At 43.6% G+C, this 12,303-nt stretch overlaps 1 protein-coding gene across 3 annotated transcripts in view; it reads left to right on the top strand.

Annotated features, from left to right (window-relative positions):
- EEFSEC (eukaryotic elongation factor, selenocysteine-tRNA specific) overlaps positions 1–12,303 on the top strand; it is a 304,753-nt gene that overhangs the window by 32,888 nt on the left and 259,562 nt on the right. The window lies entirely within an intron of this gene.

Raw genomic sequence — 12,303 nt, 5'->3', positions numbered from 1 at the left:
ACTCCAGACCTTTGGTATTATTATTCCACAGTATCACATCTAATTGACTATTTCCAAACGTCCTTGTACATTCTGACTGTACAAGCACGGGAGGTTGCCAGCAGCCTCTCTTTGCTCAGGCTGCCTCCCCGGTGAAGTTTGCTGGCACCACCCCCCTTTCCCAGGGCTCTTAGTTTGTAGTTTACGCCCAGGAGCCGTGTGCTTTAGGGGGCCTGGGATCTTACTGGCTGCCTTGCCCACCTGCAGTCCTTCTGGCCCTCCGCCCAGGGAGTTGACAGGCTGCTCTGTGCACAGGACGGCCTCAGCCCTAGGCCAGCATTTCCTCCCATCTGGGGGCCTGCGGGGAGCTGGACAGCTGAGGGGAGGCCCAGCAGGCACTGAGGGTGGTTGTGCCCAGGTTTAGTGCCTTTGCCTGGGGGGAGGTGGTGAGGAACTGCGTTCTCCAAGTTGGGTGCCCCTGCTACAGTGGGGACGGGAGATGGCTTTGGGGACCACCCAGCTGCAGTGACCCCAAGTCAGCGTGAGTCAGTTCCTCCATGGTAGTGTTCTCACGATCCCTCTGGACAGTGTATTCATTCGGTTCTCCGGACACAGCCAAACCCCTTCCTCACAGGAGCAAGCAGGCCTCAGGGCGGCGCCTCGGAGAAGGCAAAGCAGAGTGAGACTGCTGAATTTGTATTCTATTTTTTTTTTAATGGTTACACTATAATTTTGGCATTTGCTACTTTTCCATTTATGGCAGCCATATACAGTTTCCTTTTAAACTTTATATAAAGGGATAGAAGTTTTCCTTTAAGGGAAAAAACTGGGTTAAAAAAGGGCAAATTTAGTTATTTAAAGAACAATACCAAATGACACTGTGGGTGGCGTGGTGATAGGGTAGAAATTCTGAAGCCGGCTCTGGGGTGGCGATCGAGGCAGACGTGCAAAGTCTAACCAAGCCTGGGTGGAATTCCATGGCTCCAGGGTTCACCCCTGTGGCCTTCGACACCAGCTGGCGTCGCTGAGCCTCAGCCTGTCCTTCCCTAAAATGGGGATGACAACTCATTTCTCCTGGGGCCACTGCCGCATGGTTCTGCAGCGGAATTCTGTGCCATGCCTGGCGTCTCCGGCTGCTGTTCCCTTCTGCCTGTTCCTCTCCGCGTTCCCGATGGCCCAGATGGTGGCCGCAGACACTCGGGGAAGGGTTGTGCCTGTGGTGTTGTGGGCTGGTTTCTTGGATGTCTGCTTGTCATTCTCCCCAGTCATGTTCCTGCCTCCTCACCCTTGGTGCTTTACCGCCCTGACACTGAGGACAGAACCAAAAGTGATCGGGCTGGGGAGCTCTTGTCTTCTGGAACTTAATGCACATAGTTTCGTAGTGTGTCCACCCATGAGCTGGTTTTATCTGTAGCTGCTGCTTTTCTTTTCTTTTCCCTTCCCTCCTGTTTAATCCCTTTGTCTTTTGACTCCTTTAATTAACTAATTAATTGATTACTCCCACAATATTTGTGGAGCCCTGTGATGTTGGAAGGAGGAGTGTGTGCTTGCTGGGGTGGGGTGGGACATGTAAGATGTAGAAGACACACTCCTGCCTGCTCCCCCCCATACACACAGTCTACTGGGGCAGAAGAAAAAGAAGTGACATGTAATGGCTCTTACGTGACATTTTTCTTTCTTGGAGCGGCTGCCCTGCTCACCTAGCGATAGCTCCTGGGGAGGGGTGCCTGCTTGCTTCACCCCTCTAAGTGCTCTAAGGCACTGTGGGAAAAAACATGGGCTTGATAGTCTAGATTTGAATTTTGGCACCACACTTTATCACGCATGACAAGTGGGGATTAGGTCCCTGCCATCTCAGGACTTGTGTAAAGTGCTCAGCTAGGTGGTCGCACTCAGAGGGCCCTTGCTGGTTCTTTGTGCTGTGTCCCCCCTCCCCGTAGTGTGTCTCCCCAGGACCTCACATCTGCTTTCCTTTTGCATCATTGAAGTCCTCCTGTCAGGTCTTGGAGGGATTAATGAAGGCTTTCATACCAGTGGGGCCCCAAACACAAATACTCCTAGAAAGCGCTCTCCCAAGGAGCCTTGGCAGGAGCAGCCCTGAAGGTGCCAGCCATCTGGGAGCTGAGAGGGTGCTGCTTGCCAGCAGGGGTGGACCCTCGGCTGCCACAGGACTGGCTGCTGGGACCTCTGGGGAGTGGACCCTGCAGCCTGGGTGTGGGCAAGGGCACGTTTCCTGCATTCATTCATTCTTTCAGTTACTTAATTTTTCCCTCCTCAGATGATCATTTTCTTCATTTGTTTGGGCGACAATAATGACTAAAATACATTATTCTTAAAAGACTGGGTTAACCTCTTTGCCTCGTACCAGCCACCATGCCTGTGTGCCATTCCTCCATTACTTTGTGCCTGGCATCTAGATCCCTTTTGCAGATGGTGGTACTGAGCCCTGGCAAGGGGAAGTGATTTGCCTATATCAGACATTAATCTGTTGGCCGGCCAGGATTTGGACACGGTTATCCAACTCCAAAGCCATTCCTCTAGCTGCTCTGCCTCTTTGCTTCGCCTCCCCCTCCCCCCAAAGGAAAATGATCTTGAGTCAACAAATATATTTTTCCTTTGGAATGGGGAGGGCAGAGGGGAAGGCAAATAGTGCATTTTTCCAAGTGAGAATGAGCCACGAATGAATACCGAGGAGCTCCTTTTCCTGCAAGTATAATCTACTCTGGAGGGGGGTAGTGGTGGTGACTTTGATTCCTTCAGGGGCCGGAGTGAAGAAGAAAAAAATCCCAAGGAAACCAACACGTCTAACTGGTCCCGCCACAAAGCTTGCATTTATCCAGTATTCCTGGTGTGGGAGCTCACATTTCGCTTCCCCCTCTTCCCTCTCTTCCTTCTTGGGGCGTGAAATCTTTCCAGCAGACAGGGCACCCGCACAGCAGTTTTACTGAAAACAACAAGGCTTGGAGGCATTTGAGACTTGGAGCTTGGATGCCATAGTCTTCCCAGCTGGAGGAGTCTGAGCCCACTTCCCTGGGCCTTGGTCAAGTATCCCCTATTTCGCGTTGTTTTTTTTTTTCCCCTGTGCAGGACAGAAGAGGCCTTTCCTAGAGGCATCTGCATTTCAGATGCCTTTGGGATGGCCATGACCAGCAGCAGTTGGGTGTAAATAAGATGATGTTTTTAACAAGTTCTTAGAACGCTTTGGCTTGGACCAACCTTTCAGGGGACTAATTGTGCAAAATCCATCCGGAGCCTTAAATAAGTTCTACTTTATGATTTACTAATTCATCTTCTAGGAATTAGTCCTAAGGAAATAATCTGAAATGAGCCCAGAGCTTTATGCACAAAGATGTTCTTCCGAGCATTGCTTATGATTGCAAAAAATTGGAAGCCACCTAAATGAAACACAGAAAGGTACTCGCTGCAGCCCTTCCTGAAAATGATATTTATGAAGAATTTTTAAAGACACGACAAACCACTGTACAAGATAATGTTAAGTGAAAAAGCAGGACGAGGAAGTCTCTTTCAGTTTACTTCAGTAATGTAGAAAACATAGAGGTACAGGAAAAAAGACTAGAAGGAAATACACCAAATGTTAACAGCAGCTAACTTTAGGGGATGGGGGATGTAGGTGGCTTAGGTAAGGAGGGTATTTTCCCCCCGGATTCTTTTTTTTCCCAGTCTTCTTTTCCGAAATATCTACAATGAACATAGTTTAATAGTTAGCCCCCCTCCCATCCCTTACCCCCATTACCTAAAAATCAAAACACCACTCTGGCTAGGAAGTCCGCTGTCAAGGAACGGCTCAGCTGAGACGACAGATGTGGTTGGCTGGTACTGCTAATTTCCCTTTTCTGACCTAGTCCCGTCTCTGAGCACTGACAGGCGGGTTCACACAATCTTTGCTTTAAGGCACTTTGGGATACTTCCTTTAATCTAAACTCATTTTAAACTTCGGAGGCCAGGCTTTATTTTGTGTCTTTTGGAGTTGAGCAAACAAAGAAATCTGCCTTCCTTCAATTTGTTTAAATATTAAAGCGCTTCTATATTTTTCCCTTGTTTCAGACAGCCAACACCCAGCTGACTTTCCATTGCTGTGGCAGTGCTGGAAGCCAGCTCCCCACGTGGGTGATTAACTCTGCCGTGATGGGGACAGGTTTTAAAGAAAAAATTAAGTGGTTCTTAGGAAATCGTTATTCTTCTGCCTTGTACTAGAGAACCCAAACTGTGTCTTGAAGCTGTGCACATTATTTGGTGACCAGCAGAAAAAAACATTCCAAAGTGAAACTTGGAGCCCTGTAGTCTGCAAGATCCATTTTATCTAGTGGGGTCTGGCAGACACAGATAACTGTGGCAGGATGACCCACTTCACACCTCAAGTCTCCACATCTCCTCATCTATGGGTTGGGATAAAAGTGCTTCCCATTTACATCGGTAGTTGCAGAAAACGTGTCTCCCTCTGTCAGTTCTTGAAGATGGCTAAACCTTCCCAGTGTCCCTGGAAGATCATTGTGGGGATCAGACATCAGGTCCAGAGGGGAAAGCCAAGGGATTTGTCCCAGACTTAGTTCATGGGAAGTCAGGGACTAAAAAGTCTTAAGATCAGTGCCTGAGAAACATGTGAAAGCTCTGGCCCTGCTCCCCAGCAAAACGTCCGTAAGTGTTTCAGAGGGTGTTTGGCCCCATGCTGAGAATTACTCTTCGAGAAGCAACTGTGGCCTGTGTCAACCTGGGCGATACGCTGGCCAGTGTGGGGATTGTCCTTGTTCCCTTTGGGCCTGGGCCTGGAGGTCCCTGGGGGTGGGCCTGGGCTGTGCCGGGAAGCTGGCGAAGGCCTGAGAAGACACTTCTCTTACTCACTGCTTGTTTGTGTAAGAGGCTATATCTGAAGAGAAAAATATAAAGAAAACTAAGCTGTTTTATAGCAATTGTCCAAATGAGTGTATAAAGACAAGGTTCTGAGCACAATGACATTGTTCTTTTATGATCAGCTGAACAATGGAAATAAATGGAAGATTTTCCATCACTCAAGTCTCAGCGTGTGTGTTTTCTGATTCTACTACATGTGCAGGATTTTTTCTTAAAACAAAAGAGGAGTTGGTGTGCCTACAGGTGGGATGTGTGTGTGATATAGGAACACAGTGGCCCTTTATAGATTTTTTTAAGCACAAGTCACTTCTTTCTGATTATAAAAGTAATATATACCTATTTTGGAAAATTTGCATAATATGCAAAAGTATCAGGAAGTAAAAAATAATCGTCTAGTTTACATAGTTGACATGATATTTTTCATGTAATTTTTTTCCTATTTTCCCCACATCATTAGTCACTTTCTATACACATCATTTTTAACACCTTTAGGTGTTCCATTGTATGAATATACAATTTGTTGACACGTGTGGCATCGTGGAAAATGGGCAGGCTTGAATTAGAGAAATTGGTGTTTAGAGCCTGTGTCTGTCATTCACTGGCTCTGGTGTGACCTCAGGGGCCTGGGTTTCCTCTTCTCTAAAATGGGGGCAAGAATAGTAAGTCCCTTGTCGGGTTGTTGTGAGGAGTGACTGAGATAGTGTCCATCCAGTACAGACCCTCGTACAGGGCGGGGTGATAGCAGGGGCACATGGTGGCCACGGTTGTTGTCTGTTGTGGTGGTGGTTTTATCCCAAGTCCCCCCAGGAAATGCTCACACACTCCCAGCGTATTAAGAATAAGCAGCCCAGCCCTGGCTTCATCTTTTTTCGCGAATATTTTTTTTTTTTCAGTTTCTGTGAGTCCTACTTTTGCATTTCTCCCCCTATGTTTTGTGTATTTTTATAAGCTGCTTTACATCCTTTTTGCAGTCAGGCAGATTATAGATAAATAAACACGTAACCCTTCCCTCTAGCATCGGACATTTAGGTTGTTTCCCACTTCTTGCTATTGTAAATACTGCTGCACAGAATATCTTTGTGCATTAAGGTCTGCCAGGGTTCCCAGGGCTAGCATCCTGGAAGTGCAATGACAAGGCCAAAGGGTATATGCCTTTTTACACCGCTGATCCAAATGGCTAAGTCCGCTTCTCTGCAGGGTCGTGCCCATCTACACTCCCAACAGCAGCTGCCTAAGTGGAGAGCAGTGTCACCGTCTCCTTGGGGCGTGTCGGGTTTTTAAAGTACACCTGAGCAGCTTCTGTCTTTTCACCCCCTCGCAGCCCAGGGTGGCAGCGGTCGTTTCTCACCTGGCTGCAGCACTCTACACCCTCATCAGTAAACAGAGCTTGGGGTTGCCTTCTGCCCCAGCCTCCCCCTACCCTCTTGGTAAATCTCATTTCTGATGGAAAGGCAGTCCTGTCGCCAGCCAGTCCTGCCTGCATAGACTGCCTCCTCCACTAAACAATGAACACATTCAGGCCCAACTAGTGTTTTCAGTTATTAAAAAACGGAGCCGTCTGTCTCTGCCTGTGACTTTCATCTTTAAGCCTTTATTCCTTCTACCCCATCCCCCTGCCCCTAACCTTTTGTTTGTGCAGTTCCGAGCTCCAGGATATGTGGGTCCAAGAGTTTGTGAATGTATTGTGCCTTCTCCTAGCAGCTACAGATGGTGGTCGCCCTGGGCACTGTTATTTCAGGGGACGCAAGAGGGGGGAGGACGGCGGATGAGGGAAGGCGAAAACCAGAGGCCACTTCTCTTTGCCGCCAGCAGTCATTTGGACTTTTCAAAAATGATTTATTTTTATGTAGCTGTTGACTGCCCTGACTCCCTTCTCTTCCCATTTTCAAATCTGGTGGAGACCAATTCTGTCTCCCTGTTGCTTAGTCTTCATGAAGTTTCGATCTTTCAGTGGACTTCTAGCCGTTCCTCCTGGGAAATAGTCCTTGTGGTTGAATTATGTACTGTATATGGCTACATAAATTAAAGCAAAAATCCCCAGAAACGATCTTCACCAATAATCCCCCCTCCCCCATCACCTAAAACACAACCCAAGAGGACAGAACACAAAAAGACCTTCAGGTTCAGAAAGGACACTGTTCTGTGGGGAGCTTGGGTGTAAAGATGACTAAAGATGACTTTGTTCATCTTCAGAGTCTTTGTAATGCACGCACTTTTATATGCAAACACACCCTGTTTGTTTTTAAACTTTTTTACTGATTAAAAAGTTTCCATAAAATTCAAACATTTCATAACCTGCTTTACAGAGAAAGTGAGCCCCAGATCTGCTCACTCACAGGAGCATGGTGGAGAAAAGCAAAGGAGAGGGCTAGCTCTGGGCCTTCTCGCCTCAAGCCCATTACTTTCCAACAAATGTAGTGTTCTTTATTCTAAAATTGTGCTGCTTGCACTTTTCTTTGCAGTAGCAGGGTCAATGAACTTATAACCTGGCCATTGTCAGGAGAGGTGTGAAGCCAGAGAGGAAGGAGACATTTTTCTGAAGTCTTTTTTTTTTAAACTTTTATCCCAATAACGTGTATGTAATTCACATTTTCCCATGTTAAGCCCTTTCAAGTGTACAATTCAGTGGTATTAATTACATTCACAATGTTGTGCTACCACCACCAATATCCATTACCCCAACTTTTCCATCACCCCTAACGGGAAACTGTACCCACTAAGGAATAACCTCACCATAACATGCCCTTTCCATGGTAACCTGTAATCCTTTTTCTGTCTTTATGAATTTGCTTAGTCTAAATATTTCATATAGGAGAAATCATACAATATTTGTCCTTCTGTGTCTGGCTTGTTTTACTCAACATGATGTCTTCAAGATTTAACCATGTTATAGCATGGATCAGAATCCCATTCCTTTTTATGGCTACATAATATTCCATTTATGCATATGCCACATTTTGTTTATCCTCTGTTGATGGACACTTGGGTTCTCCCACCTTTTGGCTCATACCCATAAAGCTGCTGTGAACACTGGTGTACACGGTTCAAGTCCCTGATTGCAATTCTTTGGGGTATATACCAAGAAGTGGTATTGCCAGGTTATGTGGTTATTCAATGTTCATCTTCCAAGTCTTTGTAATGCATGTGTTTTTCTTTCCCATTTTTTAAATCGTAGAATGTAACATATATACATAAAAGTGACAACTTTCCAAGTGCAATTTAACAACTAGTTAGACAGTAAATTTCAAAGAATATTATAGGTTACAATTCCACAGTTTCAGTTATTTCCTTATTATGAAATATAACAGATATACAAAAAGGTATCTTTCAAAGTATGATTTAACAAATAGATATATAGGAAATTTCCAAAGTTATTATGAATTATAGTACCATAGTTTCAGTTATTTCCTTATTGTGAAATATAACATATATACAAAAGGGTGATAACTTTCATATTACAATTTAACAAATAGTTATAGAACAAATTTCAAAGGATGCAATGTATTACACTTCTACCATTTCAGTTTTTTCCTTCTACCTGCCCTAATATCCTAGCAACTAAGGAAAAGAAAATTATATAAAGATGCAATATTCATAATCCTTTGTTAAATTCCATCTTGTCTGTTGCTACCCCTTCCTCTAGTTCAGTTACTTTCCCGATTTTCAGGGATATCTAGGCAGTGACCACCCTAACCTGTTCGTGTTGAAAAGGGGTGTCAACTTTATGAGCAAAGGGAACACGTCTAGTTGATGTTCTTGAAGAGGCTATTGCCTCTCAGTTTTGGGACTTAGTTGGCATCGGAGCACTCAGGGATCTAAGTTTCTGACGAATAAACTTAGTGAGTGAAACCTTATAGTGTCTCGGATAGAGATCTGGCACTCTTTAAGGTTTTCGGGACTTCTGTTGACTTGGGCTTATCATATTGTGGTCGTTTGGCATATCTAGGTGAGGCTTGCATAGGAGTAACCTCCAGAACAACCTCCTGAATTTGAATTCTCTCAGCCACTTAAACCTTATTTTGTGGCCTTTCTTTAACCCGTTTTGGTCAAAAAGCATTCTCAATACCTCAGTGCCAGGGTCAGGCTCATTCTGGGAATCCATGTCCCACATTGCTAGGAAGATGCATACATTTTTATATGTGAACACACCCTGTTTGTTTTTAAACTTTTTTACTGATTAGAAAATTTCTATACAATTCAAACATTTCATACATGCTTTACAGAGAAAATGAGAGCCTTCCCACCCTTTTACTACTGTTAATCAATGGGTTGGTGCATACTCATGTGACTTTTTCCATACATATTTATAATTACACTATTATAATGTGTTTTATATATATATATATATATATATATATATATATATATATATATGTATATATAAATGAGGCTATACCACATCTCCTCATATCACTCTGCTTTTTCTCTACTTAACAGTGGAGAGAGCTTTCCACATGTGTTCAGAGAGTTCAAATTCACTCAGTTTTAGTGACTGCTGGATGTTCCCTGTGTGTATGTACCATTTGGCCAGTGAGGGGCAGTTAGGGTGTGTTATGTACCATTTGGCCAGTGAGGGGCAGTTAGGGTGTGTTCTGTCTTTCGCTGTTACAAACAGTGCTATGGGCCCATATCTCTTGGTGCCCTTGTGAAAGTGTTTCTGGGGGTCTCTATTTTAGAAATGAAAATTGCTGGGCCAATTACATTTTAATAGGTATTGCTAAATTGCCACCCAAAAGGTTGTACTGATTATGGTTCTTTTATAAAAATAGTATTTTAAGTGAGTTAGCATCAGGGAAAATTAAATCTTTGTACGAAATCTCAGGATGTCCTTTAAACTAGGACTTTCTGTATGCCCTGGCATGCCATCACACACACCTCAGTTTGCCAACTTGAATTTGAAAACCTCAGCCTCAGAGATTAGTCAGATTTCATTTATTCATCATATGTTCATTATGTGCCTACTCTGTGCCAGACATCTACTTCTGTGGTAAGAAACACAAGGAAAACGTCCTCTCTTCTCTTAACATGAGTCTCTTTTGGGGGCCTTGTTTTTACAGCTTCCCAGCCATGTCTCGGTCAGATAGGGAGAGAGTATTAGTTGAAACCCCTGGGAGCCTGCAGGCTGGCAGTGTGGAATATCATGCGGGGTTCCTGCAAGACACCCACCACAGGGACATTGAGGAATAAACCTCTGCCCTGTGTGGTCAGAGTCTTGGTCTTTGTTCCATATTGCCCCATTAAGTCATCTGTTTTTTTGGGACATCTGTGGTCACTTGGCACTGAGTGGAAGAGCTCAGCAGTAGAGAAGTTTGAGTTTCTCCTTCCCCTGGGATGGGGCAGGTTGCTGTTGATTATTTTGTTGTCCGCTGGTGATTTCTGTGGTACTGGTGATCCCAAGCTCGAGTTGTGCACAATTCACCGTTTTGGTGGATTTTGTCTTATCCCCACATCACCTTTATTATTACTAATTGTTTACTTTAAATGGACTCACTTCTTTTATTTAAAATTCTCCTAAGTAATATTGTCCTTGAACTATGGGATTGAAATGTTAGTTACATTTCCCTATAATGAATATTAAAATACATACTTAACTATTACAGTTAAAAATGTGTGTGCCCTCTAAAATCTGGTCTGGTGTGTCCAATTGTTTGGAAATACTGTGTTCTATCATGATTGACTCTTTACCCCTTTCCTGCCCTGGGGGTCTAAGGGAAGAGTATTGGTGTATATTGGGGCAGGGATGGGAGGTGACTAGTCTCAGAACCAGAGTTCTGGGTACACTCAAGAAAAGAGCAAATCTGCAGAGCAGAGATCCCTTTAGGGAGCTGGGGTTAGTAAGCTGGAGCAGGGGACCCAGGCACAGGAGATGCTGGGAGCAAGAGGAGTGGGCCAGAATCTGTGCACAAGTCAGCCTGGTAGCCCAACTTGACTTCTGTATTTATTGTTTGGACCCACTGTGGGGTTGTTTGGCTGGTGGCCTGACATAGGACAAAGACCGACCTAGGCTAGGGAACCACAAGATGGGACAAAGGTACCTGACTCATAAGGGTGGTAATGAGGCCAAATGAAAGAATGTTTGTGACATTGCTTCAGGAAGGATCAAGCTCTGCGAAGATGGCAGTGCTTTGTTTATTGTTTGGTGATATGTTTTTTTCCCCTATTTTATGAAAATTTTCTAACATGCAGAAAAGTTGAAAGAATTTTACAGTGGGTACCCATATACTTGACACCTAGATTTTTAACATTTTACTATACCAGCTTTATCTCATATCTATCCATCTGTTTGTCTTTCTTTTTGTTTTTGGATGTAGTTCAGAGTAGGTTGCAGACATCAGTATACTTCTGCTAAATACTTCAGCATGTATATAATTAACTAGAGTTTAATATCTGTTTCCTTTTTTCTTTTGTGATTTGTTCATAAAATATACATATAATGAAACAAATCTTTGTGTTATTCTTTGAGTTTTGACAGACTCATATACCTGTGTAACCCAAACTCCTACTGACATTATAGAACATTACAGTCAACCCAGAACAGTAGTTCCTAAACTTCTCTTCACATTGGAATTATCTGAGGGAGCGTCAACAATACCAATAACTAAATATTTATCCTACTGCCACAGATGCTGATTTAATTGGTCTCGTGTGGTTTAATCAGTCTGGTCACTGGGGCTTTTAGCTTTGGGCTTGTGCTGTGGAATTTTTAAAGGTTCCCTAGGTGATTTTAATGTGCAGACAAGTTTGGGAACCACCACTCTAGAAAATTACCCAGTTCTCCATCACAGACAATCCCTTCTCCCACCCACAGAACAAATCACTCTTCTGAGTTTTTTTTTTCCTCTGCTAGAACTTTATATAAGCGGAGTATACAGTAGGTACTCTTTGGTGTAAGACTTCTTTCAAGTTAGCATGTTTTTGAGATTCAACCAGGTTGTTGCATTTATCAGTAGTTCCTTTTTATGGCTGATTAGTATTCCATTTTATGAATATTCCATGATTTATTCGTTTGCCTATGAAGGGACGCCTGAATTATTTCCAGTTTTGCACTGTGATAACTAAAGCTGCTGTGAACATTCTTGCACATCTTTGGGTAGACATATGTTTTCATTTCTCTTGGGTAAATACCTAGGTGAAATTGACATATCAAATATTAGGTGTATGTTTAGTGTTAGAAGAAACTGCCAGACTTTTTTCCCAAAGTGGTTGTACCATTTTACACCCCCTTAAACAGTGTGTGAGAGTTCCTGTAGCTCCATATCCTTGACAATGTTTCTTTCATGTTCTAGTTTTAAAATTTTTGGCCATTCTGTGGGTATGTGGTGGTATCTCATTGTGGTTTTAATTTGCATTTCCCTGAATGTGCTTATGTGCTTATTTGCTTATGGGCTCTCTGTATATCTTCTTTTGAAGTATCTTTCAAATCTTTTGCACATTTTTTATTTTTTATTTTTTATT

This window comes from Choloepus didactylus, chromosome 1 (genome assembly GCF_015220235.1).
Source record: "Choloepus didactylus isolate mChoDid1 chromosome 1, mChoDid1.pri, whole genome shotgun sequence".
Lineage (NCBI taxonomy): Eukaryota > Metazoa > Chordata > Mammalia > Pilosa > Megalonychidae > Choloepus > Choloepus didactylus.
The sequence above is the reverse complement of the archived record's forward strand: the minus strand, read 5'-3'. Positions and strand labels throughout refer to the sequence as shown.